Here is a 26,928-nt window from a genome sequence, read left to right as displayed (position 1 = left end):
GCATTCTGCAATATGTCAAAAAAATCACAGGAAATGCCTAGAGCATGGGTCCCCAAACTAAGGCCTGGGAGCCGGATGCGGCTCTCCAAGGTCATTGACCTGGCCCCTGTCCTAAACTTTAGAATTAGGGTTGACCTATGTCTACCTGGTCTTTGGAGGTCTCTTTACTTACCTATGATCTTATAAGATCATCTAGATAGTCTTTGAAAGTCTCTTTGCTTAGTTATGGCCTTATGAGACCATCTAGATGGCTTTTGGAGGTCTCTTTGCTTACCTATGGTCTTATGAAACCATCTAGATGGTCTTTGAGGTCCCTTTTTCTTATCTGTAGTCTTCTGGTGGCCTGATGAGATCATCTAGATGGCCTTTGAGGGTCCCTTTTCTTACCTATGGTCTTATGAGACCACCTAGATGGTCTTTGGAGGTCTTTTTGCTTACCTATGGTCTTATGAGATTGTCTAGATCAGGGGTCCTCAAACTAAGACCCACGGGCCTGGCCTCTGTCCTAAACTTTAGACTTAGGGTTGACCTAACTCTGAAATGACTTGAAGGCACACAACAACAACAATCCTGATTTTGGACTATTTCATCACAGTCCGTCCCGCCAACAGTCTGAGGGACCATGAACCGGCCCTCCACTTAAAAAGTTTGAGGACCCCTGGCCTAGAGTGTCATATCTACAACCAAAGTCAAAATGAGAGGTCCTGTTGCAACTGTTTGAAGCCCCACCAGTCATTGCAGAACTGGCATTGATCCAATGACAGTAAATACAGAAGGGAAAGATTTATAAGATTGTAAGTCCATTTTATGACATTGCAAATCACTAATAAGAAGCCCTCGGTGGCACAGTATGTTAAAGCACTGAGCTGCTGAACTTGTGGACCGAAAGGTCACAGGTTCGAATCTGGGGAGTGGAGTGAGCACCCGCTGTTAGCCCCAGTTTCTGCCAACCTAGCAGTTCAAAAACATGCAAATGTGAGTAAATCAATAGGTGCCGCTCTGGCGGGAAGGTAACAGCGCCCCATGCAGTCATGCTGGCCACATGGCCTTGGAGGTGTCTATGGACAATGCCGGTTCTTCAGCTTAGAAATGGAGATGAGCACCAACCCCCAGAATCGGACACAACTAAACTTAATGTCAAGGGAAAATCATTACCTAACAAGAAGCCAGGCATTTTTTTTGTGCAAAATGTCCTGCAATTGGTTTTTTTTTTAACAGTGAGCCATGGGAGTTAAAGGTGGTGTCAAACTGCATTAATTCTACAGTTCTGATGAACACTGAGTATACAGAACTTAAATATAAAAGTTATCTGTAATTGTTCCATATTCACAATTTTCTTGGTAAGCTCCTATTAGATCCATCTATTATATCAATTTCTAAATGGTGAGTGAATTCTATTGATCCAATAAATGTAAATTCAGAAATTTCATGAAGCTAACAGATGAGTGTCCATAAAACCAATCCAAAAACACTGAACACCAAACTACAGATCCTAGGATTCCATCACATTGAACCATGGCACTTGAATTGGTGTCAAACTGCATTAATTCTGCAATATGGATGCAAGTCTTGTCAAATATGTCCAATGATTCTCTCCATCCCTCCTGCAAAGGATGTAATGTTATACAACTGTGTCTCCACTGCGGGAGGTGCAGACAAACCAGGCAACAGCATCTCTTGCTCTCGCTGTGAGATTCCTTGCACTTATTTCGATACACGCCGCTGTGTCTTTCAGACCCTAATTGCCTCTCCCTCAATAGCCTCTAAGTGAGAGAACCAACAGAAACCGAGTCTCCAGAGATTGCCTGTCAGTCTTTTCTGCAAATGTACCCAACAACGTGGCACCTCTTTCAGGATAATGGCCACAAAACATGCACCTTGCTCTGTTTCTTAAAGCATCAGCTGGTTTATGCTCAGGCAAAGCAAGTGAATATCAGCCTCAGCATCAAATTAAATGGGTGATGGCTCTTAAAAAAGGAGAGAAACCACAAATGAAAACCACAGCCAAGCAACACAGACAGAAAAAACAATTAACACAATGCAAAGGCGGATTTCTCATTTTAGGCATATTAAAAGTGAGGATGTAACACATCATTGACATTCTACATTGGTGACTTAGGGTTTGGAAATAACTAACAGACAGCAACTCTATGTTATGAATCCATAACTGCAATACGAAATGCAAGCCAATATTTGCAAACGTGTTCATTGGCTATGTCAAAGGCTGTCTTGAAACAATAAGGCTGCCAGCTGAGAAACTGCTAGACAATTCTCCAACATGAGAATGGGGCACAATCCACAGTACATCCAAGACATTGCATGGCCAGGCATAACATAATGCCACATGCAGAACTACTATGATGAACTGTGTAGCACAGGATTCTGGCAAATGTATGTGAAAATGTGAATGGGACACTCTTGCCGACACTGGCACAAAATATTTTGTGAGGAGGAGATCTCACATCGGAGGGTTGGAAGTACCTTATTATTATTATTATTATAAGTAGTAGTATTAATATTAGTACCCCGTTTCCCCTAAAATAAGACATCCCCAGAAAATAAGACCTAGTAGGGGTTTTGCTGAAATGCTAAATATAAGGCTTCCCCTGAAAGTAAGACCTAGCAAAAAAAATTGTTTGGAAGCATGCCCAACGAACAGAACACCAGAGCATGCAGGATCGGTAAATGTACGTACCATAAAGTGTTGTACATGGAAATATTGGTAGTAACAAGAAATTCTTGCTAGGATTCACAGTTTGTCTGGTTATGCTGGTTTGTGATGACAACTAATGTACAGTATATAATAAATGTTCATTTCTTTGTTCAACAATAAATGTGAATTCTTCTTCATGGAAAAATAAGACATCCCCTGAAAATAAGACCTAGAGCATCTTTGGGAGCAAAAATTAATATAAGACACTGTCTTATTTTCGGGGAAACACGGTATTTATACTCTTGTTTCTCTTCTATCAAATGAGCGTCTGATCCAAAGTAAAAAGCACAGCTTCTTAAAAGTGATCTCATTTGCTCACATTGACAACCATATGTGACCAGGTCTGATTGGATGTGCCATATTATTTTTCCCCTGTAATCCCTGATTGCCTGGGATAATCTGGTATCTGCTGCAGGAAGCATTGCCCACACATTTCATCAGTGTTGTCTGCATTCTCTGAATTTATATCACTTAATTTGATTGTCTTAGAGACATCATCCTGTTCACTAGTTGATCCCTAATTGGATCGGATGTTCCTTTTGAGTATCCCAAAGAAGAATTAGATTGGACGCTTGTTTGAAAAAATACTAAGGGAAGGAGGGAAAGAGGAAAATTATCTGAATGGATGGAATGGGTGTAATAATGCTATACAACGGTTGTTCTATGGCCAGGGAAGTGTAATAGTATATGTATTTTTAATGCAGTGTTGATTGGCTCAGTTATTCCAATGTCACAAAGCTTTCTCTGGCCACATCTGCCCTGGTTGTTTGAATAGACTGTGTTAGCAGCCACAGACACCAGACCAAACCCTCCATGACAACACATTAGTGTCTATATGGTCCAGCTAAGTCAAGCCTATATTACCTCTGCTGGCTTATCCCCTTGTTCTTTTGTCATTACTGCTGCTCCTCATCAGCCATGGAGCTCCTTACAAGAACCTGGCAATTGTGGTTGCATCTGCTGAAGTTAAAACAGGGCACTTGCATGATCAACAAGTGTGTCTTTTCGCTGACTGGGTGCCCCATTCTGACTTGGGCAGATGCAACCATGATGACCAGCTTCTCACAGGGTCAATGGCAATGACACAAAGATGATCCATCCCTGTGCTAATTGGTGGAGGGTGGTGTTGTGTGTGTGTCAACATCGACACTGAGATACAACACCGTCTGAGCTTTGCAAGTGCAGCATTTTCTCAAACAAAGCAGAGAGTGATTCAGCATCAGGACATTCGTAGGGATACCAAGATGCTTGTTTATAAAACCATTGTCCTCCCAACCTGGTTATATGCCTGTGAAACATGGATCATCTACAGACATCACTCTCAACTCTTGGAACGATTTTCCTCAGAAAAATCCTGCAGATCTCTTGGGAAGACAAACGTCACATGCTGGAAGAAGTAAAGACCACCAGCACTGAAGCAATGATTCTCCGCCATCAACTTTGCTGGACTGAATGCCATGTTGTTCAAATGCCCAGTCACCATCTCCCAAAGCAGTTACTATACTCTCAACTCAAGAATGGAGAATGGAATGTTGGTGGACAGGAAAAGAGATTCGATGCTGTTAAAGCTAACCTTAAAAACAGTGGCATAGACACCGAGAGAGAACTGGGAAGCCCCAACCCTTGAGTGTTCCAAATGGAGGTCAGCTGTGACCAACAGTGCTTTGTATTTTAAAGAGGCACAAATGGAGGGTGAAAAAGAGAAATGTGTCAAGAGGAAGGCATATCAACCCGACCCTTGTTGAGACAGCCTTTCATCTGGAAACCAATGTCCTCACTGGGAAAGATCAGGAACAGGGCTCTGCAGTCACCTAAGGACCCACCACCAAGACACTACACTTGGAAGGCAATCATACTTGGCCAAGAGTGGTAGCCTATGGTCATGGTGATGATGATGATGGTGATGATGATGTGTGTATACAACAGAATGGGCTAAAACTGACTTAATCCAGTTGTCCACAAAGCTGCAAATCCCAAAGACAAACTTTGCTTCCTGTGCAAAATCAATCAGAAATTGACCATAGAATCAGACTGGAACTCCTAAAAATGCTTAGAAAGGTGTTCTAACTAGGAATCTCCAGATCCTCTAGTGCAGTGCTTCTTAAACTGTGGGTCTAGATCCCAAATGGGTTCCCCATCGGCTCAATGCTGGGGTCACAAAACATTTGGCAACAGCAATACGATTCTGAATACCACTCATTTATATAAATCTCTTAGCCCTGGTGGCGAAGTGTGTTAAAGCACTGAGCTGCTGAACTTGCAGACCGAAAGGTCCCAGGTTCAAATGCCGGCAGTGGAGTGAGCGCCCACTGTTGCTCTAGCTTCTGCCAACGTAGCAGTTCGAAAACATGCCAATGTGAGTAGATTAATAGGTACCGCTCTGGCAGGAAGGTAACGGCGCTCCATGCAGTCATGCCGGCCACATGACCTTGGAGGTGTCTACGGACAATGCCAGCTCTTCGTCTTAGAAATGGAGATGAGCACCAACCCCCAGAGTCAGACATGACTGGACTTAACGTCAGGGGAAAACCTTTACCTTTACCTTAGCAACAACTCACAGTGTTTACAGTGAACTCTGCAGAAAATGCTTCAGCTGTACTTCCCAAAAAGAGAGCTCAGTTAGTTTAGCAAGCCACACACCCACACACACACACACACACACACACACGGGTTATATAAAACAATTTTCATCAGAAAGGGGTGGAAAAGGTTTAAGAAGCCCTGCTCCAGCATGCTCCTGCCAACCTAGCAGTTCGAAAACATGCCAATGTGAGTAGATCAATAGGTATTGCTCCGGCGGGAAAGTAATGGCGCTCCATGCAGTCATGCCAGTGGCCACATGACCTTGGAGGTGTCTACGGACAACTCCGGCTCTTCGGCTTAGAAATGGAGATGAGCACCAACCCCCAGAGTCAGACATGACTGGACTTAACGTCAGGGGAAACCTTTACCTTTACCTGCTCCAGCATGACTCTAAAGTCAACCTCCTAGAGAGGACATTCACATCCATGAATAATAAAATTCACAAAACTGAAACACGCAAATACAAATATAGCATTATTCAACCCAATTGTAAAGCAAAGAACTACAAACCAATGCAATATAATACAATGCAAATTTAGCCTACATATAATTGAAACATAGAAGGTTCAATTCTAAATCAAGTCTACTAAAATTCCAACATTTTTTTCTGGTCAATGCTGCACAGGGGGAAAATGCTGAGGAGCTCCTTGCTTTTCTGTGATAGAGACACGTGATGCCCCCATTTCTCCTGCTGTCAATCCACCCAGCCTCAGAGATGCATCGATCTGCTCAAACCTCCTGCTGTTCCCGCTGAGATTCCTTCCAGCTGCTTTGCCTCACTTGGACACTCAGAATTCCTGCTTTGCATGAAACCCAACAAAGACCTTCAACGATCTGAGGCAGAGCCATAGTGCGGATAGTTTTCAAAAGGGGAATCAAGAGCTTTTTAGTCTCCTCTCCCTCTAAACACACAGATGCTGTGGTTGGCATAACAAGGAGAACTGAGAAAGCCATTCCCTCCTTTGAGGGGGAAAAGCATCCCCAAGGATTCAGGATACCCCCTATCCTAAAACACCCTTCATCTCAACTGGAAAGCTTAAAAAAACCAGAGAGAAAGGGCTCTTTAATTACACCTCAAGGACACTGCAGTATGTTTTGATATCAGCACATCATCGGCAATCTAAAATGGTTAGCAATTGTTATTCTTTCGCCAAAGTGGCATCCAAGCACATAGCGGATGATGCAGTGATGCAGGTTTCCAGCGATGTGTAGAAAGCACAGGGAGACCCATAACAAACCCATAAATAAAACTCAAATTCCCATCAGTCTCCTCAAAATCCTTGATATCATGTGCCAGCTGAAGCTCTGTTGCTGCCAAGGGGAGGAAGACGGTGGCATCTCTTCCCTGACTATAAACCAAGCTGGACTGGCAGCTGAATGTTTTCTCAATGTGGATGGCATCCTCCACAATATTGGATAGAAACAAGATAGGGAGAAGAAGGCAACCTGCTTGGCATGTAAATATTTCCACCCAAAAATCTGAAACATTTTCTTCCTGAAATGACAGAGTCACTCTTTCTTTTGGTAGAACTATCTTTACTTTAACTCTAAATCATCATTCAAGGCTGTGGATTAAGGACACCAGTAGAATCATCCTTGATTTAATTATCCGAAGTGGTCCATTCATTCTGCCATTGAAGACTATGGACTAGAAATGCCAATGATATCTCACAGAAAAGGATGTACAGCATGATTCCTAATCCATTCCCAAACTTACCATAAAAATAAGAAACAGTGGATAATAGTGAACCCCATTGGAATGAATGACTTCTACCAGAAGTACCGTATATACTCGAGTATAAGCCAACCCGAATATAAGCCGAGGCACCTAATTTCACCACAAAAAAACTGGGAAAACATTGACTCCAGTATAAGCCGAGGGTGGTAAATTTCAGAAATAAAAACAGATACCAAAAAATTACATTAATTGAGGCATCAGTAGGTTAAATGTTTGTGAATATTTACATAAAGCTCAAATTTAAGATAAGACTGTCCAACTCTGATCCAATCATTATTCTCTTCAATGTAAATGTGTTTATGTATCCTTTTAATAATAATAGAGTAAAATAATACATGTAATAATAATAATAATAATAAAATAGAAGAAAATAATACAAGTAATAGAGAAAAATAATAAATGCAATAATAATAATATCAGAGTGAAATAATACATGTATTAATAATAATAATAATAATAATAATAATAATAATAATAATAATAATAATAGAGTAAAATAAATGTAATAGTAGCAACACTAATAGAGAAAAATAATAAATATAGTACAGTAGAGTCTCACTTATCCAAGCCTCGCTTATCCAAGGTTCTGGATAATCCAAGCCATTTTTGTAGTCAATGTTTTCAATTTTTCATGATATTTTGGTGCTAAATTTGTAAATACAGTAATTACAACATAACATTACTGCGTATTGAACAACTTTTTCTGTCAAATTTGTTGTATAACATGATGTTTTGGTGCTTAATTTGTAAAATCATAATTTAATTTGATGTTTAATAGGCTTTTCCTTAATCCCTCCTTATTATCCAAGATATTCGCTTATCCAAGCTTCTGCTGGCCCTTTTAGCTTGGATAAGTGAGATTCTACTGTAATACCAATAATAATAGAGAAAAATAATAAATGTACCATATATTCTCGAGTATAAGCTGACCCAAATATAAGCCAACCAAGACCCTCACCTGAGTATAAGCCATGGGGGGCTTTTTCAGTCTTAAAAAAAGGGCTGAAAAACTAGGCTTATACCCGAGAATATACAGTAAATGTATGCTTCCAGTCCAAGCCTTCCATAAAATCACCTGAATGATTTATAAAATCCCTTAGGGAGGACCTATTTTGTTGGATGTGTGTACTACTGTGTAGGGGAAACTACGGGCAATGGTCCAGTAGGTACTAGGTTCCACTGTAGTGCTTTTCTAGTTCTCTTCTCAAAAGGGATCATGGAGAGTTTGGATCACTTCTTCTCACTGTGAAAAAGTCTTTCAAAATGGTGCACAGTTGCAACACAGTGTGCCCTCAGTATCCACTGGGGTTTGGTTCTTGTTGATACCAAAATCTTTCAATGCTTAAATTAAATAATAGAGAATGCACAATCAAATGTTGTCCCTTATCTACAAGGGTGCAAAACTCAAACGTTGCAGGGAGCCTGAGGATCTGTGAAATGGGTGTAGCTGAGTTTGCCTACACATCAGTGGAGAGTTTGGCACATGGAATAATCAAGGTTTACTTTTGGGCATTTTTCAAACCACGGTTGATTGAATCTGTGGGTGCATGTGGAGGGAAAACTGTACTGCTGTTGCTCTTCCTGAAAAGACTATTCACATCTTTCAGCTTCCCAAGACTGAGGGTGAATCTCAACATCAGGCCTTTGGATGCTGCCATGACATTTGATCCATTGATTCACCAACAGTCTTTGGGGAAAGGGCTGCCTTCTTTTGCTCCTTGTTCTGCCTCCCCAGGAGTCCTGCCAGGCCCCTTGTTCATCCCTGCTGCTTATCCCTGGATGGATCTCTTTTAGCGCTCAGCCCAGGGGACCACGTTAAGTTGGCACTTGAGGCAGGAGCTCCTTCTGCTCTGCGGGAGGTCTGTTTACAATCCCTCACAGCTTCCCTCCGTCTGGTACTGGCCAGACGGAGCAAATGAGGCGTAAAGTTTGTTTTGCTATAATCCCCCAGCAATGTCATTCAGGAGGGGAACTGCAATTCTCTGAGCTTCTTTCCATCTCATATATGTAAGGCAAGGTTTTTCAGGCTCCTCTGTACAACAGCCAAGGCGAGATGCTCTGAAAAGTTGGATGCATGATGCATCTACACTGTAGAATAGATGTGGTTTGACATCACTTTATCTGGCATGGCTCAATGCTATGGCATCATGGGTGTTGCAGTTTACAATGTCATTAGCCTTCTTTGCCAAAGAGCTCTGATTGCTTCACCAAATGACAACTCCCAGGATTTCACAGCTTTGAGCCAGTGTCAGAACTAGCCAGGGTTTAACTAAATACCTAGCCGGGCTGTGGCGCAACTGACTAGTAACCAGCAGCAATAAATCACTACTGACCGAGAGGTCATGAGTTCGAAGCCCGGGTCGGGTTAAGCCCCCAACCATTAAATAGCCCGGCTTGCTGTTGACCTATGCAGCCCCAAAAGACAGTTGCATCTGTCAGTTAGGGAAATTTAGGTACGCTTTATGCGGGAGGCTAATTTAACTAATTTACAACATCATAAAACTGCCAGCAAAACACGAGGAAAGGAATGAGGAAGTACAGCTACTAGAGAACACTGAAGCAACAGCTCCCCCTGTGGCCGGAATTGTGAAGCTGGAAAAAAAATGTTAAATGCCTCTGTATCTGTCTATATATGTTGTTTGTCTGTTGGCATTGAATGTTTGCCATATATGTGTTCATTGTAATCCGCCCTGAGTCCCCTTTGGGGTGAGAAGGGCGGAATATAAATGCTGTAAATAAATAAATACAAATTTGGTACCAAACGCTTACAAAAATACTATTCTTAGGTTTTCTTGGCTAGACTTATTCAGAATCTGTTTGACCTTGTCTTCCTCTGAGGCTGAGAGAGTGTGACTTGCGCACTGTCACCCAGTGTGTTTCCATAGCTGAGCAGGGATTTGAACCCAAGTCTTTCCAAAATCCTGGTCCAACCGTCAAAACATTGTACCACCATTCTGGTTCATTCTCTCTAAAGCAGCATTTCTCCAAAAGTGGTCTTCCGAGTGTTTTGGGCTTCAGGTCCTGGATTCCCAAGTCTGAGCCTGATAGGATTTGAAGTCCAAAAAGCTGGAAAGCTAGAGCTTGGAAACTTCTGCTGCAACGTGAGACCTGCAACTGTAGAACCCATATCCACAATTTCACTTTCTCCTGGGGAAAAAATGTATCTCGACAAACTGGCTAGGTCTCCCAGATACTTCTATGGTCTGCTTCTCAAGGGATCTCTGGGTTCTCAAATGTTACATTATAGTATTTATACTGGGACCAGAAGTAAGCCACAATAAATGTATTTGTTCCTATCTGTGGCTTCAGGTAAACAACTATCCAGCTGGAAATATATTCTGTTTGGATACAGCAGTCTTACTAAACCACCCTTCCTCTAATTCTTTTCTCTGCAGAATTGAGAATTGCTGCAATTTTCTCCTGAAGCAAACAGGTTTTTCTGTGGAGCAAAATGACAATCTGACCGATAAGACCATCTCCAAGGTCATGTTCACAGCAGTCCCGACGTGATGTATTTTCTTTAAGCTGAAACAACTGGCCTGTCTTAATGCAACTGTATTTGACAGGACAAAAATCAAATGCAAAGGTGAGAATGGTGGATGGATAAATACAAAAAACCAGGCATCCTCTTTGCCACAAAATACACAATTTTTTAAAACAAATGCATCTCCTGCCCTACTAATTCACTCTCTGTCGGCAACTTTGAATCACTATCAAAGAGAGGAAAATCCAACCCCGATGAAACAAATGGAGTAAAAAAAGCTCCGAATAGGAGGCGCAGTCAAATTTTAAGCCATTATATGATAATGGCATAATGAAAGAGTCACAGGAGAAGAGGCATAGATAATTGCCGAACTCATTACAGAGTGGAAACCGACAAACCTTTGGAGGGTAAACTTTTAAAGTACTTAATACTTAAGCGGTTCTTCCACTTCATGCATTGTGGAACTAATAAATTATCTCACCGAGGGGGAAAAATACGCCGTGATTTATGGGCAGCCTCAAGATCTGCAAAGTCTGAAGCAAAGTCATAAAAGGCCCCTGAGGCAATGCCAAAGTGCCAGGCTGGGATACTTTGATTTTACCCCAGGGCTGAATCCAAAGGACCTTCACATATTGGAGAGCTGGGTCACAATGAAGAAAATGAAATTCAACTGTAGTTATTCATAAAACATCATTTGTATACATATAGGATGAGGTAGGTAAAGGTAAAGGTTTTCCCCTGACATTAAGTCATGCCTGACTCTGGGGGTTGGTGCTCATCTCCATTTCTAAGCTGAAGAGCCGGCATTGTCCATAGACACCTCCAAGGTCATGTGGCCAGCATGACTGCATGGAGTGCTGTTACCTTCCCGCTGAAGCGGTACCTATTGATCTACTCACATTTGCATGTTTTCGAACTGCTAAGTTTATTTATTTTATTTGTTTACAGTATTTATATTCCGCCCTTCTCACCCCGAAGGGGACTCAGGGCAGATTACAATGAACACATATATGGCAAACATTCAATGCCAACAGACAAACAACATACATTAGACAGACTCAAGAGGCATTTTTAACATTTTTCCAGCTTCACGATTCCGGACACAGGGGGAGCTGTTGCTTCACCGTCCAGTAGTGGCTGTACTTCCTCATTCCTTTCCTCGTGTTTTGCTGGCAGTTTTATGGTGTTGTAAATTAGCCTCCCACATAAAGCGTCCCTAAATTTCCCTAATTGACAGATGCAACTGTCTTTCGGGGCTGCATAGGTCAACAGCAAGCCGGGGCTATTAATGGTCGGAGGCTTAACCCGACCCGGGCTTCGAACTCAGCTCAGTGCTTTAACCCACTGTGCCACCGGGGCTCCTGTAGAATAGATAACCTTATGAATTTCCTTATTCAAAAGCCCTAAATGAAATCATTTCCCTTCCTTTCTTTTCCCTTTTAAATAAAAATATAAATAGAGCGTTTCTTGGGAGTTGGGCCTATTTGGTGATGCCAAGTCGGAGGACGCTATTTTTTAAATACGCTTCCAATGTCAGCTGTTTCAAACAGATGTTCTTCGCTTCTGGAAAACGTGGGGCTGGAGAGGACAGTGCACCAAGTTTGCATAGTATTGCATCTTGAATATTTGCAAAGAGCCAATTGCAGTACAATGGAGGAGACGATGGGGAGGAGACGATAGAGGTGGCTTGGAGGGAATTAATAGGATATTCACGTTGCTGTACAAAGCGGATGAGGTTGCAACTGCAGCCGTCTTGGGCTGTTTGTTCACTAGAATGGAGGAGAAACCATTTGTTCTTTTAATAAGGAGAGTCAATTCTAAGCCAGATTCCCCCTGTCTGCCTTGGAATTGGTCTAGCACAGTGGTTCTCAACCTTAATACAGGTTCTCAACCTTCCTTAATACAGTTCCCCATGTTGTGGTGACCCCCAACCATAAAATTATTTTCGTTGCTACTTCATAAGTGTAATTTTGTTACTGTTATGAATCCTAATGCAAATATCTGATCTGCAAGATGTATTTTCATTCACTGGGCAAAATTTGGCACAAATACCCGATACGACCAAACTTCAATAGTGATGGGGTTGAGGGGGATTGATTTTGTCATTTGGTACATTTGGAAGATGCCGGACACAGATGCAGGTGAAATGTCAGGAGAGGATGCTACTGATACAGGGCTATATAGCCCAAAAAATCTCACAGCAACACAGTGATTTTGGCCATGAAAATTTTCAACAACATGTCTTCGGCCTTCTCTGTCAGAGAGTGCTGATGCCTCACCCTACTGCAGCCATTACATACTTTTGAGCTATGGTGGTTCAAGTGGCATCAAACTGCTTTTATTCGACAGTGTAGATACACCCAGAGACGAAACTACTTCCAATTTATGGCAAACATATCACAGATTTAACTTGGAAACCTTAGATATTTCTGAACGAACAACCCCCAATGGAAGACAATGTCAACAGCTCGATGTTGCTTTGCAATTTCTCTACTCTTCGCCAGCCACTAAATTGGCATTTTTTGGGAAAACGAAAAGTTTGGGTGGGGAGGAGAGTCTGGTCCTTGTATGAGGAAGGTGTAGAGATTTCTGGCCTCTTAAAAAACCCAAAATATGACTCACAGAGGCAGACACTGGACCGATGTCTGCATATAAGTCACAAACAGAATGAGAGCTCCTGCATTTGAAAAAAAAATATCTAGAGGAACAAAAGGTCCAGGAAGACCAGGAGACACCCAGGGACCATAAATCCACCTTAAAAGCCATCAATGACCAACAGGATGAACAATTCCCAGCAAAGCAAATGGATACTCCACTTATTTCTGAAGGAATCACTTATTTCAACTTCTGAACACATGCAAACTTTGGAGCTTCATGTTTCCCAGATATGGAAATATATGCTCCAGTTCTGAAGGCGTATAGGATGCATCTATACCAGGCATAGGCAAACTTGAGCCCTCCAGGTGTTTTGGACTTCAACTCCCACCATTCCTAACAGCCTACCGGCTGTTAGGAATGGTGGGAGTTGAAGTCCAAAACACCTGGAGGGCTCACGTTTGCCTATGCCTGCACTATATTAAAGACCTTGTAAAACTGCAACTGCTAGGGTTCCAAGCATTGAACCATGGCAGTTACAGTAGTATCAAACTGCATTAATTCTATAATATAGACACTACTTGCATTTGCAATGGCTTGGCTATGATATTTGCCATTTATGAGGTCTTAAGCCTTCCCCTGTCCAATAGTGCTGGTGCCTCACCAAACTACAACTTCCAGGAATCCATAGTATTGAGCCACGACAGTTAATGTGGCGTCAAACTGCATTAATATTACAGTGCGTAGATGCACCTTAATGGGGTTTTAGACTATCAACATTCACATCATATCGGAAAACCTAGGAATCATTGGAAAGCACTGCATTCCATTTTCTGGAATTGTACTATTTTGGTCATATTTACAGCAATTCCATCCAGATATTTTGCCCTGTCATTTGGAATTACTCCTAGAGCAGCAGCAGCAGCAATCATCATCATCATCATCATCATCCAAACCAGACATCACAGTTGTGGAAAAGAAAAAGGTTTGGATCATTGATGTTGCCATCCCAGGTGACAGTCGCATTGACGAAAAACAACAGGAAAAACTCAGCCGCTATCAGGACCTCAAGATTGAACTTCAAAGACTCTGGCAGAAATCAGTGCAGGTGGTCCCAGTGGTGATGGACACATTGGGTGCCGTTTCAAAAGATCTCAGCCAGCATTTGGAAACAATAGACATTGACAAAATTACGATCTGCCAACTGCAAAAGGCCACCCTGCTGAGATCTGCACGCATCATCCGAAAATACATCACACAGTCCTAGACACTTGGGAAGTGTTCGACTTGTGATTTTGTGATACGAAATCCAGCATGTCTATCTTGTTTGCTGTGTCATAATAATAAAATAATAAGAAGAAGAAGAAGAAGAAGAAGAAGAAGAAGAAGAAGAAGAAGAAGAAGAAGAAGAAGAAGAAGAAGCAAATGACAAGAAGCAGCACTGCTTAGAACATGCCATCCACAGTGATCCTTGATTCTTGGGTAGGAGGTTTTGAAAAGAGAAGTTTGAGCTTTCTGAATAGAGAGTATTATGCAAATCAAGCTCATTTCAGCAAGAAGAGGCAATGCGAAGGCATGATTCTCCTTTGTGAATAGATCTATGCGCTTGAACATGAAAGTATCCCAAACATGCACAGCTGGCTTGTGAGGAAATCAAAAAGGAAGGAACCGATTTTGAATATCTTCCTCTTCAGTGAAACAGAGTGGCTGGATGCTATGCCATCACAGGAATTGTAGTTTTAAAAGGTCTATAGCAGGCATGGGCAAACATGGGCTCTCCAGGTGTTTTGGACTTCAACTCCCACAATTCCTAACAGCCTAACACACGCTTCTGGTGTGAGAGAATTGGCAGTCTACAAAGACATTACTCAGGATACACCCAGATGCGTTACCATCCTGCTGGGAGCCTTCTCTCATGTCCCCAAAAGCTAGAGCTGACAGACAGGAGCTCACCCCATCTTGCACATTCGAACCCACAACCTTCAGGTCAGCAATCCAACCTTCAGGTCAGCAGTCCAGCCAGCACAAGGGTTTAACCCATTGCGCCACCGGGTCTCCTGCATACATTCCTGGGTAGCAGTACAGGCAACAACAACAACAATAATGATAATAATGTCTCTTGATGAAGTTGGACAGTTCCAGTCTCAGAACAAATTAACCCTATTTTTACAGAGAAACTGAAACAAATTTACAATAGGCGGCTGAAATTCTTAAATCAAAGCCACCAAATATTTACAAAGGACATACATACCACTACGAACGGATAGGAATCAATCGTCTTCCTTACCTGTCTCAGCCTTAAAAATTGAGCCATTAGTAATATTTCCATTTAACTTGAAAGACTGGTTGATCAAGCCCTTCAATTGCATTATTGCATAAAAATAAAACTAGGGGAAAACATGGCATGACATTGACGTAAATTCACCTTTCGTTCCATCTCTCTCCCATAAAATTATTTCCCCCTTTCCTCCTTCCCTCCCTCTTCTCTAATTTTATTGCTTTTAATGAATTGAAAACGCAAGAGAATAGCATGATACCATCTATCCCTCCATGGCTCAAAGGCAATGCTTTAATTGAAATACACGAAGCAGGTGCCTTTCAGGGTAGGACTACAATTCCCATCACACTGAGTCAGCAAGGCTTTCTGGAGATGACGAGAAAAGGGGGAGCAGATTAGCTTGGAAAATGGATGGAGGAAGATTTATATCACTGAAAATATTTTAACCTCCCAAAGTGTATATCCAATATTGGTAGTGAATAATATTTTTTTAAATTAGGGAATATCAGTGTTTGTGTGCTGATTGAGCCAAATTTGTTGTCCATGTTCTCAAATTCAAAATACATAATGGAAGCCATCGAACATAGTTTTGAATATGTTTTTATGGTTCTTAACTGAATTGTTTTTAATACTAATTATATTTAATTGTGTTTTAATATTTGTATGGTAGTATATTTTAACATTGTATTGAAATGCTTTTAATTTGAGTCCCCTTTGTGGAAAGAAATAGCAGGATCTAGATGAACATAACCACAACAACAACCGCATAATCCAAAATACGTGTAATTCTCACTACAGGTAGTAAATTGTTGTTGTATTGCTTCTTCTTTCCCAAAGGAAATTATAAGCGGCTTATAGTAGGAGAGTATTATCGTGTTGTCAAAGGCTTTCATGGCTGGAATCACTGGATTGCTGTGAGTTTTCCAGGCTGTATAGTCATGTTCCAGAAGCATTCTCTCCTGACGTTTTGCCCACATCTATGGCAGGCATCCTCAGAGGTTGTCAGACCTCACAACCTCTGAGGATGCCTGCCATAGATGTGGGCAAAACGTCAGGAGAGAATGCTTCTGGAACATAGTCACAGATCCCGGAAAGCTCACAGCAACGCTATTATGTATTTCTGTTACTTATCGCTATTATAAACTGAGTCACTTTGTTACTATACTATGTCAATGTTGTATCTGCAGAGAAATATAATACATCCACTAGTATCTTTCAACATGTCTGATCTTGGATGCTAAATAGGATCAGCCCTGGCTAGTACTTGGATGGGAGGCCATCAACAAAGGCAAACAAAACTATCAAAAATTAGGGAAATGGCAGCATTACTCTAGTGAATTTGGCCCATGTTTGAAAATTTAAAATGCACAACAGAAGCCATGTAACACAATCTGAAATACAGGTAATTCTCACTACAGGTAGTAAATTATCCAAGGATTATAGAAGGCATTGTAGAAAGATTGTATTATCATGTCTTACTGCTGCTTATTGCTAGCTATTACAAAATGAGTCACTTTGTTAGTACATTGTATAAATTTAATGTCTGCACAGGACGATCGTAAATTCACTAGTATTTTTTGGCACCAGATCCTGTCTGGCCTTAGAAGCGAAGCAGGGCCAGCCCTGGTTAGTACTTGGATGGGAGACTGCCAGTGAATATTAAGTGCTGTTGGCTATCATTCAAGAGAAGGGACAGGCAATAGAACACTTGAGTATTCCTTGCATAAGAAAACAATATAAAACAAATGGGGGTCACTGTAAATCAACAAGAAAAATGGAAAGCACACCTTTTTTGCATTCATGTGCTCTCTGACCCATCTGTCACATTTCCCTCTTTGTATGGGGATGTATGTGCATATTTACAACTGGTTAAGAACAGTGCACTTCTTGCCTCTGATAATAGAGACTGAGGTCTGCAAATGCTTTGGCTCTTTTATTTTAAACAGGACCAATGTCTTTATTTTTATGCAAATGCTCAAATACATACAAGGACAGAAATGAATTTGTGCCAGAAACAACAAAGCCTCAATTGTGCTTTCTTGTGCAAAAGGAAAATGAGAGATGTCCAGTATTTGCTCAGGTGGAAGAAAATAATCCTGTTGATCTGCACGTGATTTACTTCCAAAGGTTAGACTACAACTCAAAAAACCAGGGTTCGAATCTCTGCTTTGTCACGGAAACTCATTGGGTAAGCTTGGAAGAATCACACTCAGCCTCCAAAACGCTTTGCTGGCACAAATTAGAGTCATCATAAATCAGAAACACAGCATCAACAATGCTTAGCGCTGGAGTCAGAAAACACTGGGAATTGCGCTTTATTACCATTGATAGATGGATAGATTCCACAGCCTCGGATCAATATAAGAAAATTGCCGCTGGGTTGATATCAGAACCCAATGGACTTGGATGGAGTGACTCCAGATCATGTTATGGAATGTGAACTATCACGACTTTTTGCACGTAAGTTTCAAAGCAACACTGAATCATTTTCTCTCCTTTTCCTGCACTCCTTAAATCTGCAGCTGCCTAATAAACATATGCCAAGCAAAACTTGTGTCATTGATCCCTTCTAAATTAGATGAATGTGTTTCAATCTTATGTCTTTATATGTGTGTGTGTGTTAATGGTCTTATGTTTTTTATCTATATATTATAACAGAATCATATCCAACCTTGAGCTCTAAAGAGAGACCAGTAACAAATAAAATATTGTTGCTGTTGTTGTTATGCTGCCAGTTCTTCTAAAATGTTCAAAGCAGCTGTGATAATTCCAATTGAGAATTTGGACTCTTTGGGTATTTTCACACCAGATTCGATCAGCCCTGTTATAGAAAACCCTGCTAAATCCGGTGAGACTAAAAATCCCCAGAAAGGACATCAGCCTCCAATCTACCGATGAATGAACTGGTGAAGTAACAGATGTAAAACTGACCTTGGTTTCAAAGTCCCTTTGATTTCTTTCCTCCATTCAGCCTGAATATTACAACATTCCCATCTGGCACACAATGCTGGAGCGAGGTTCAAATGCACTTTGAGTCATCGCTGCTTTTATCGGCATTCAAAACCGACACTTTTCAACACATGGTCTGAAAGCAAAGCCCTTGATTTCATCCAAATTAACCAATGTTAATGCCCCCGCTGGCACAGCAGAATAAACCATTGAGCTGCTGAACTTGCTGACCGAAGGTCGACGGTTCGAATCCAGGGAGCTCCTGCTGTTAGCCCCAGCTCCTGCCAACATAGCAGTTTGAAAACATGCAAATGTGAGTAGATCAATAGATACCGCTCTGGCGGGAAAGTAATGGCGCTCCATGCAGTCATGCCAGCCACATGACCTTGGAGGTGTCTATGGACAACGCCGGCTCTTCAGCTTAGAAATGGAACCCCCAGAGTCGGACATGACTAGATTTAATGTCAGGGGAAAACCTTTACCAAAAGGATTGGTCCAAGGGCTGAATGTCACTGGGGTGCAAGGCACACAAAACTTTGGGCAGCTCCTTTAAAGTTTAGGCTAAAACCCAGAGCGGAGGCCCTACTCCATATATGTCAAAGCCTCCACCTCTGGATGGATGACCCTTTTCAAGTATGCCCTGTTGAGCAAATGGGAATTAAATCTGGATAAACATACCCAAAACTGTGTCATTAATGTATGTATGTAGACTCAGCCATGCTTAATAGTTTATTCAACCAACATGGAAGAATGCTTTGTGTGTCTTGACGGACTAGCATTAGAATCTCTATTCAATGACAGTCAATCCTAAGCAATGTCCATTCTCTCAGCCTCAGAAGAAGCCAATGACAAACCTCATTGGAAGAAACTTTACCAAGAAATTATAGGATTGGATTGCCATACATGAGGGCACTTGGTTAACCACAAAGCAGAAGGAGATAACGTAGGAGTTTGAGCATTGAACTACAACTCTGGAAACATCTGGTGAATCTGACTGAGAAATCCACCAGATGGTCTTGGTCACACTCTCTCAACCTCAAAGGAAGGCAATATCTTCTGAACCAATCTTGCCAAGAAAACCCAATGATCGATTCACCTTAGGGTCTCCATAGGTGCAAAACAACTTGGAGGCACACAACAGCAACAAAGATGATCGAATCCTGATTAGAAGGGATTCTGGCTAAGATGTCACTCCTAGAGTGAGCAAGGAACTTGGAAGAGTGGCTTTTTTATTATGACTCCTATGTTTACTCCATAATCCAAAGAGAGAGTATTTCCAAGCTCTAGTTCCAAAGTCAATATGATGCTGGACAACCAGTAGGGAAATAAAAGGTGGAATTGGACTAACCGCCTTCATAGGATGCATCTACATTGCAGAATTAATGCACTTTGACACCACTTGAACAGCCATGGCTCCATGCTATGGGATCCTTTTCTAATTCCTCCAAAATCACCATGAGAATGTTTTTTTTTCCAGTGATGGCTAGGATCCCAAATCCATTATGCAAATTCCAGAAGAAGACAACCACAACCACTTTAAACTGCGGCTAGAAACCCTTTTTCGAAAGTCTCAGGTTTTGGCGAGTCTCCATACCTTGTTCTTTGGGACAACAACAAAATAAACACACCAGACACATTGCATCTCCAAGCACATGCCTCCATAACACACAAACACAGAGATTAGAGTTGTTCTCCATCAAAAGATTTTGCTCTTGATCAGGCATAGCAACTGTCGAAATCCTTACATGTTGTAGGGGTTTTTTTTGGTGTTTCTCTTATTGAAACCAGCTGTCCAAATACTAATGTAGAAGAGAAATGCAAACCCCAACGCCAGGATACGTTAACCCTTTCCGAAGGACACTCAGCTTGCCTCCTTTCCAGATTTATTTTTAGGAATCGAATCTGCCAGCACAAGCCAAATGTGCGTTGGATCCTAATCAATCTGGCTCGATCCACCAAAGCCTTCTTTGACAAGCAAGGGAGCATCTGAATTGTAGAATTGATGCAATCTGACCCCACTGCTGAGGCTGAATCCTATGGAATCCTGGGATTTATAGTTTGGTGAGGTTCCAGGACTCTTTGGCAGAAAAGGCGAAAGCCCTTGTGAAGTGATACCTTCCACAATTGCATATCATAGTGGAGAGAATTGCATTCATTTGTTAAGCTGCATCACAAGTATATAAATAAAGGACAGAATTTATTGGATGCCTTTATGGCACAGAGTTGAACTCAATGTCCAAACTATTCTTTGGCTCCCTTTATCCTTCCCAGTAATGTATCTGTAGTTTCTTATGGACACACACAAACACATAGCCGTTTGGGTTGTCGAAGACTTTCGTGGCCGGAATCACTGGGTTGCTGTGAGTTTTCAGGGCTGTATTGCCATGTCCCAGAAGCATTGTCTCCTGATGTTTCACCCACATCTATGGCAGGCATCCTCAGAGGTCATGAGGTCTGTTGGAAACTAGGCAAGTGGGGTTTATATATCTGTGGAAGGTCCAGGGTGAGAGAAAGAACTCTTATCTGTTGAAGGCAAGTGTGAATGTTGCAGTTGGCCACCTTGATTAGCATCAAATGGCCTTGCAGCTTCAAAGCCTGGCTGCTGCTTATTGCTTAGGGAATTCCTAGCCCTTTGTTCTGTTCTCAGTCTAAACCCGGTCTAAACCCAAAGATTCTGCCTTAACTGCTTTGCAGCTCATCCTGGCTCTACATCCTATGACTTAAAAGTGCCTCTACACTGTAGAACTGATGCAATTTGACCCCACTTTCACTGCTGAAGGCTATGGAATCATGGGAGATGTGGTTTGGCAAAGTCTTTAGTTTTCTGTGCCAAAAAAAAAAAAGCATTGGCGCCTTATCAAACTATAACTGCTAGTTTGCTGTGAATTTTCCGTGCTCCAGAAGCATTTCCTCCTGATGTTTCGCCTGCATCTATGGCAGGCCTCCTCAGAGATTGTGAGGTCTGTTGAAAACTAGGACAGTGTGGTTTATTATATCTGTGAAAAGTCCAGGGTGGGAGAAAGAACTCTTGTCTGTTTGAGGCAAATGTTGATATTGCAATTAAAAGGTAAAGGTAAAGGTTTCCCCTGACATTAAGTCTAGTCGTGTCTGACTCTGGGGGTTGGTGCTCATCTCCATTTCTAAGCTGAAGAGCCGGCGTTGTCTGTAGACACCTCCACGGTCATGTGGCTGGCATGACTGCATGGAGCGCCGTTACCTTCCCACCGGAGCAGTACCTATTGATCTACTCACATTGGCATGTTTTCGAACTGCTAGGTTGGCAGGAGCTGGGGCTAACAGCAGGCACTCACTCTGCTCCCAGGGTTTGAACCTGGAACCTTTCAGTCTGCAAATTATTTGCAATTATCCACCTCAATTAGCATTGAATGGGCTGGCAGCTTCAAAGACTGGCTGCTTGCTGCCTGGGGGGAAAAGGAAAGGGCCTGAGGCTGTTCAGAATGGTGGGATTTGGAGTCCAAAACAACTCGAGGGCTGAAGTTTGCTCACGCCTGGTCTACACTGTCCATGTAAGGCAGTTTCAACCTGAATTAAAGGATGAGCAACCCTGGCTCCTTTTTTCCAACCCTTGCCTCCTGCTTCTCTCAAACTTTGCCTTTTAAATCACCAGAGAGAGGTCCCAAAACAGTTAGGTAAGGATAAGGAATTGTCTTACCGTCCCAGAAAAGCAAGAAATCCTCTCTCTCCCCCTTCAGCCTTCCTTTCCGAAAAGACCAGACACTGCAGCAGTCTGTCTGGAGGAAGAAAGTCCACGCCAAGAAGTTCCTTTTGTTGTTGTTGTTGATTTCAGTTGTATAAACAAAAGCCAGGAGTCAATGATGAGAAAGGAAGGAAGGAGTCAATGATGAGAAAGATGGTCCTTTTTGCAGAATATGGAGTTCCCTTGGCCAAATTTTCCCCGACAGAGGGGGAAAAGCATCAGTTTTCATGCCCAGCCCTCAACAGGGACTAGCAACTTGAGATGGGAGGACCTCCTTTGGTTTCCACCTGCATTTCCACTCTCACCAGATGGGAATGGATGGAGAGATGGGCTGATGATGGATATTAAAATGCTAAGCAATATGTTGCAGTTATAGAGGTTGTGGACGGAGCCTTGCAGCTTCAAAGCCTGGCTGCTTTGAAGGGGGGATCCTTTGTTAGGAGGTGTTAGCTGGCCCTGATTGTCTCCTGTCTGGAATTCCTGTCAGGGATTGTGTAGGAAGGGAGAAGATGGGATTCGGGAGGTCAAAGGCAAAGAGATGACAGATAGAGATGGATCAAAACTATGGATTGTGCTCAAAGAAAGAAGCTGGGTTTTGGAAATGAAAGACAGATAGAAGATGATAGATTGGCAGATGATGGATAAGAACCATATAGGTTGAAGGAGGCTGGGATTTTGGAGATGGAAGATAGGAGATGATAGATACTTAAGGCGAGAGGTTGGGATTCTGAAGGTCGAGGAGAGATGAATAGATGGAGGTTCAAAAACCGTGCAGGATGCAAGAGGCTGGGATTTTGGAGGTCGCTCTTTTAAAGGGGAGGAATTGAGGAAATGATGATGGTGATGAGGATGCGGATCAAGCAGAGGAGGAGAAGACGGAGGAGCTGATCCGGATCCCAGAAGACTCGGCCATGCCTTGGCTTTCTCTCTCTCTTTCTCCGCCTGCCTTCGGGTCCTGCAGAGAAATGCCTGGGCTGGGCTCTCCTCGCTTCGCCCCGCAATGAGAGGATTTGGGGGGAGGCTCCAGCCAATGGGCGAGCAAGCCGAGGGAGAAGGCAGCCAATGGGGAGAGAGGGGAGGCGGGGCCCGGCGCTTTAAATCAGGCTCGCCTGTTCCACCGGCGTGGATGGAATGCTAATACTTGAAGTCATGAGGACTAGCGCCTTGGTTGGCCCGGCGGGAGGCGGGCTTGTAATGCGGAGGTTGGGGCGAGTAAATAGCAAGCTCATATACAAGGTGAATTGATTTTGCGGGGTTGGAAATCATCCTCCATACAACCCAGGTGTGCAGCTATTTACTTATTGATTGTTTGGCGCAGTGTGTTAAAGCGCTGAGCTGCTGAACTTGCAGACCGAAAGGTCCCAGGTTCAAATCCCGGGAGCGGAATGAGCAGCCGCTGTTAGCCCCAGCTCCTGCCAACCTAGCAGTTCGAAAACATGCCAATGTGAGTAGATCAATAGGTACCGCTCCGGCGGGAAGGTAACGGCGCTCCATGCAGTCATGCCGGCCACATGACCTTGGAAGTGACTACGGACAACACTGGCTCTTCAGCTTAGAAATGGAGATGAGCACCAACCCCCAGGGGGAAAACCTTTACCTAATAAATAATGATAAAACTTTATTTATACCCGCCACCATCTCCTCACGGGGACTCGGGGTGGCTCACATGGGGCAAGGCGCGACTAACACAATTTACAAAAACAACAGCATAAATACATTGAACAATATACAAAAAAAGGAAACACAGTAAGACAATAAAACAAGAGTTAATAATATCAATCAACCACCAAGTAAAATTCAGTCGACTTCATTGGTGGGAGGGACTGCAGCAGCAATATAAAAATAACATCGTCAATTAAAATACCGGAATAAAAGGGACCTAATAAAATTCAGGATAGAGTTATAGTACCAACTGAGGCCAGCACCGTTACCTTCCCGCAGAAGTGGTACCTATTGATCTACTCACATTTGCATGTTTTCGAACTGCTAGATTGGCAGAAGCTGGGGCTAACAGCGGGAGCTCACTCTGCTCCCCAGAATAGAACTGCCAACCTTTCAGTTAGCAGGTTCAGCAGCTCAGCGGTTTAATCCACTGCGCCACTGGGGGCTCCCTATTGTCTATGCCACATATTAAAACATACATGTGGGGCCCCTGATTTTCACAGTGTGTTAAAGCGCTGAGCTGCTGAACTTGTGGACCAAAAGGTTTCAGGTTCAAATCCCGGGAGCGGAATGAGTGCCTGCTGTTAGCCCCAGCTCCTGCCAACCTAGCAGTTCGAAAACATGCAAATGTGAGTAGATCAATAGGTACCGCTCTGGCAGGAAGGTAACGGCGCTCCATGCAGTCATGCCGGCCACATGACCTTGGAGGTGACTATGGACAATGCTGGCTCTTCAGCTTAGAAATGGAGATGAGCACCAACTCCCAGAGTCGGTCACAACTGGACTTAACGTCAAGGGAAAACCTTTACTTATTACCAACTACTAACTATCTTTATTAAAAATCTGTCTTTTTCTCATCTACATCACAACACAAAATTCATATAGGGGATACTATGACTAACCATCTCTTTCTATCATCTCTATCACCATACGAAAGCTGACTGGCACAACCTGGAGATCACATCCTGATACAGTGAAGATATCTTCCCTTGCGCTTTGCTATTCTACTGCTGAGTATGCATGCCTAGTGTGGAATTCATATCACCATGTTAAAATAGTGAATGTGGCTTTTAATGAGAATTGCCGTATTATCACAGGATGTCTACACCCTACACTGCTGGAGAAATTATACTGTTTAGCCAGTATTGCACCACCTGACATCCATCGGGAAGTAGCAGCCAGCAATGAATGGACCAAGGCATTGGCATCTTCAACCTATCCTCTGTTTGGATATCAGCCAGCGAGCCAACACCTTAAATCAAGAAACAGTTTGACTAAGATCCACAAAGATACTCGCAGAAATACCTGAGCAAGCGAGAGTCCAAAAGTGGCAGGCTAAAACCCGGAACTATAATCCATGGCTGAGACCGGATGAGAGAGAGCACACTGGGTGACTTGAAAGACTGGGTGACTTGAAAGGTGCTGAACAGACGGCTCTTTGGCATGAGATACAGAGCCAGCCTTAAGAAATGGGGCCACAAAGTGGAGTCCACAAAATGCGGGTGTGGAGAAGAGCAAACCACAGACCACTGAATACAATGCAGCCTGAGCCCTGCCACATGCACAATGGAGGACCTTCTCACAGTGACACCAGAGGCACTCCAAGTGGCCAGCTTCTGGTCAAAGGACATTTAGTATAATGCCAAGTTTTTAACTTTGTGTTTTTTAAATCGATATATATAAAAGAGTGATGGAATCCCGGCGACCGACAAAACAACAAAACTAAAGGCCCCCCCAACCTTGAAAATTGACAGCACAACCCCTCATCCATGCCTCTAGGTTGATACAAGAAAAAGAAAAGAAAAATAAAGTCCTAATTAGAGGGAGAGGAATAATTGTTTTTATCCACTTGCTGCCAGTTAGAAAGCTAAGCTCTGCCCACTTATTCTCCTAGCAACCCACTCAGCCCAGGGGACAGGCAGAGTTAGGCCTCACTTAGGCCTCTTCCACACTGCCTATAAAATACATAGACCCCTCTATTCTCACCACTTTCACAGTACACAAACAACCAAATGCATACTAAACATAAAGACAATCATACAACAGACATTCAATACCACCACTACCTCAACAATTTCTCACCAACACTACCAGACATTGCCACAGCAATGCGTGGCCGGGCACAGCTAGTACATTATAACTGTATTCTCAGTTCACTTCTGACACGATAAATAAAATAAATCACCGTATAAAATGCATACAGGGATTGTTGCTACTATCACTTTCTGCCTTGTCCTATACTACTAGAAATTACCAACTGTCTTTGTTAAAATCTATTTATCATCTATATCACAATCTAAAATACATATATTGACTGCTACTACGAACTGCTAACTATATTAAAAGTTTATCATCTATATCATAACCTCAAATACATATCGGGGTAACCACTACTACTATAACTACCTTTATTAAAATTCTATTTATTTAGCAACTCTTTATATCAGAATTTTTTTTTTTCTGTCAGGAGCAACCGGAGTTGCTTATGGAGTGAGAGAATTGGCCATCTGCAAGGACGTTGCCCAGGGGATGCCCGGATGTTTTGATGTTTTTACCATCCTTGTGGGAGGCTTCTCTCATGTCCCCGCATGGAGCTGGAGCTGATAGAGGGAGCTCATCCACACTCTCCCCAGGTGGGATTCGAACCTGGCAGCTTTCAGGTCAGCAACCCAACCTTCAAGTCACTTAGCCCACTACGCCATCTGGGGGCTATATCAGAAATAAGAAATGAGTAAACTGGGTTAGTATTAGTACACAAAAATCCATGGATGTTCGAGTCCCATTATATATAACAGTGTAGTAAAATTATGTCCCTTATAGAAAACGGCAAAATCTGTAATTAAAAAATATCTGCAAGCCACGGATGGTGGAATATGTGGATGCAGGATTCGTGGATACAGAGAGCTGGCGGTGAGGCTGCATCACTTGAGTCTGAAGGTTCATTTTATATATCCATTTATTCCCAGTCCTTTAAAGGCTGCCAATGTCTGTAAAAACCTTCCCAAGGGACTTCACAACATTCATAAAACAGTTAACGTCCAATGAATCATGCATTGATGAATGAAAGCCAAAACACAAAGAAAACCACATACAAATGACAGGGATCCGGTTGGTTTGGTTTCAAGTGGAGTAGACACATTGAATCAATTGCAGAATAAGGAGTCAACATGTCAATAAAATCCCATGGATGCAATAATTCTCTTTTAGT

The 26,928-nt window shown here is 42.5% G+C and overlaps 1 protein-coding gene across 10 annotated transcripts in view; it reads right to left on the bottom strand.

The window, feature by feature from the left end:
- Window positions 1-23,047, bottom strand: part of adcyap1r1 (ADCYAP receptor type I) — a 119,322-nt gene extending 96,275 nt beyond the window's left edge. For all 10 annotated transcript variants that reach the window (XM_062957808.1, XM_008112218.3, XM_008112219.3 and 7 more), the window contains exon 1: window positions 22,014-23,047. The gene's annotated coding sequence lies outside the window, so the exon portion shown is untranslated. The remainder of the gene's footprint in view (window positions 1-22,013) is intronic.
- Between the last annotated feature and the right edge of the window lie 3,881 nt (window positions 23,048-26,928).

This window comes from Anolis carolinensis, chromosome 6 (genome assembly GCF_035594765.1).
Source record: "Anolis carolinensis isolate JA03-04 chromosome 6, rAnoCar3.1.pri, whole genome shotgun sequence".
NCBI classification, from domain to species: domain Eukaryota; kingdom Metazoa; phylum Chordata; class Lepidosauria; order Squamata; family Dactyloidae; genus Anolis; species Anolis carolinensis.
The sequence above is the reverse complement of the archived record's forward strand: the minus strand, read 5'-3'. Positions and strand labels throughout refer to the sequence as shown.